Consider the following 3144-nt stretch of genomic DNA (forward strand, 5'->3'; position numbering starts at 1 on the left):
AAAAACTGACCTGTGAAATTCAATACATTGCCCAAACGAAAGCCAACCACTGTGTGCTGCACTAACTGATCTAGCATGTTGCTAATCTTGTGTGGGCTACTAGTGCAGCTTCTACTCCCGTGTGAATAAATCCTGTACTCCCTGAGACAGGTGTCCTCATGCAGGAATCCATGCTAGGAAAGGAAAGAATGTGGTCTCCCCTGCCGTGGTCATGCTCAGAGGAATGCACACTGTGGTTACTGCAGGGAAGGGGAGGTGGCAGCAATTCGTGCTTTTCTATTCAGGCACACAGTGCAAGAAATTATCTCCTCCTTACRTTAAACAAGCATGTCTGTGGTTATGAAATATTTCTTTGCAGCTCCAATCATAAATTTTAAAGGTTTTTTAGCTTCCTTTCCAGCTTAATGTTTTTCTTGGGAGCGAGTTCGTTGTCATGCTGTTACTGGGGAGATACATACTGTCTCCTGTGCRATTGTGGGACATACAAATCCAAAATGGATCAAAGGCACTGGCACAAGGTTTTGATCATTTGAAAATGGAATGGAAATGTATCATCCTCTGTTCTTTCAAAGCAGATTACAAGTAATTATGATGTGGCACATGCATTGGAATTTTGCTGGCACAGGTCTCCATGAAAGCWCCATTAAAAAGTAAAACAAGAATTCAGACTCTATACTTTTTTAAATATTGGTTCCGAGCTTCTGCTGGGCCTGTTTTATTATATTCTATAAAGGATTTYGCAGGCATGGCACAAATCAGAGTTCCAATCTGTGCCTTGAAAACAAAGTTGAAAGCTGATATAAATTGATTTTATTGGGAAGTAGTCTGAGATTGGATATCACAGTTTCAGCTAATTTAGATCCCTCAAGTTAAAGGCAGGCATCTATTWTTAAACAAATAGAATTTATGGTCATCATGCACTAGGCACCTAGCCTGCAGTTTTGGCGATTTGGCAYGTAACCCACTACTAGACTTTTACACTTCCTGTGGCATTCTGTCCTGAAGTAATTTCTAAAGCTTACCTCCCTCAGAGAAAGATGCAGTGGCACAATTGTTGTAGTGTTCATGCATTTTTGGTGTATAATTTTACCTCATATCAGTGCATCCAATTCAGTCTTCCTATTATWTTTTTAACATGATTAATAGTTTCTATATCTTAGAGTGCCTTAGAACTCTAAACCCTTTAGTTTTTGTTAGCTCCTGAGGAGCTGGTGATGCRTTTTGTCACTATGCCTAGCAGATTCCCTTTTGGTTGCCATACTCAGCTCATTAGTTTGGCTCTTTGACCTCAGTAGTGAAGATCTGCGATTTCAGCTTCAAAAATGCCTGTTTGTATCTCCAGTAACATAAAATCTCTTGCATTTCAGAGGAGAAATATTACCACCAGCAGCTGTGGCCAAGTTAGGCAACTGTTTCCTGAGACTCCTGTTAAGTCGGCACTGAACTCAAACACCTTGCCTTGGCTCTGCAGAAGTCTTGTCCCATGACTGGTGTGGGAGCTCAGGGAGACTGCTTAATGTAGCTGGCTAAACTATGTGCCTCAAGTGGGATGGTGTGGATCCCTCCAGCTTTCTAATTGAGAAAGCCTGAAGATGGAGGAAGGAATCCATTGATTTTTTTTCCCGTAAATTTCTGCATATATCCTTTTGGCAYTGTAAATAAAGTTAAGGCTGTTTCCTTCTGTAAGTCACTGGCAGAGCTCAGAGAGTCAGACACTTAAATGAGCTGTCTTTTGATTCATTCCATGCAGATTTAGACCCACACTATTCCTTTCCTCTTCTCTTCTCTTGCCATTGTCCTTTGAATCCAATTTTTTTTCTCCTCTGCCAGAACATACTCATGTGAGGAGCACAAAGCAGTGCTCTTATTAGGATTATTGACTTCCATTTCAGAAACTTAGCAACAACATTCCTTCTACCCCCTCACTATCCTTTCTATCCAAATAATTTCCATGGCATGATTTTTCCAAGTTTTATAAGGTTTCATCTCTCATAGAAATTTCATGGAAAGGACAGGTTTTTTTGATAATGTGCTGTGAGTTAGAAGGCAAAAARATTGTATTAATAGTCCATTTTATAAAGGTTTAAATAACACTTGACAAAACTTGGACTAATGCTTATACCCAAAAGAAATAATCAAGGAGCAGACTTTTTTGTGCTTTAATCTGCTTTCGCCTTCTTTACCTACAGTTCCCTGATCAAACTTGCCAACAGTGTTTTCCCTGTATAAAGACATGATATGCTGTGCTCATACTTCTTTTCCCCTTCCTGCAATTTATTCATGTGTTGCCTTCCTGCATTACAGTCTTCTTTTACCTCCTCCCTGAAAAASAATCCTGTACATTTTTTACATTGCAAAGCATTTTCCATGTTGTAGCTGACTTAGAAATAACAAATAATACTAAGAACTAAGTAYGCAAGAAGATATAAATGAACTGATATAAAAATAGTCATAAATATTCCACATGAATAAATATGCTTAGATTTACCACATACCCCAGAAATGAGAGAGACAAAAGATGTGTTACAAAAACATTTCAAGTATTTCTGTGTATTGTAAAAGAACTTTGAGAGGTCAGCTCCCTCTCAGGACCATAGCACACAGGTGGCAGATGGGTTAGTCTTTCCTGTATTTTAACATACAATTTTTGTCCAACATTTTCTCCATATCTGGAATGTTTTTGACCTTCCTCTGTTGTAATTACTTTTATTGCTGACTGGTGKTTTTTTYTATTTTCTATTATCTCCAAAGAAATTCCTCTTTGMTTCCTTGTAGGCTTGACCTACTCTTTACTTTAAACCATGCCTCTGAGTTCTTGCACATTTGGCAAAACTTCAGATCTGCCCTTTTATTTCGTTCTGAATTTTGCATTCTTCAGTCAAAACAATTCATAGGTATCATTCCCCAAAGAAAACAGACTTTACCTCTGCAGTTTTTCCCACAAACAGACCTGAGGAATGACATTTGAAAGAAAAAAGAAACAAATAAACATGCATCAGAAATGAATGAAAACAGCTTCGTGGAAATTATTGTAGTGGAGGACCAGGACAGAAAGAGAAAAACTATTTTTTTACATTTTATTTTCTACAGTAGTAAAGTCCATCTCTGAAAAATAATGTAATAAGTAGCTGTCCATTACACCTA

The sequence above is a fragment of the Malurus melanocephalus genome, unplaced genomic scaffold (assembly GCF_030028575.1).
Source record: "Malurus melanocephalus ecotype Western Australia unplaced genomic scaffold, MMel_1.1 scaffold_158, whole genome shotgun sequence".
Lineage (NCBI taxonomy): Eukaryota > Metazoa > Chordata > Aves > Passeriformes > Maluridae > Malurus > Malurus melanocephalus.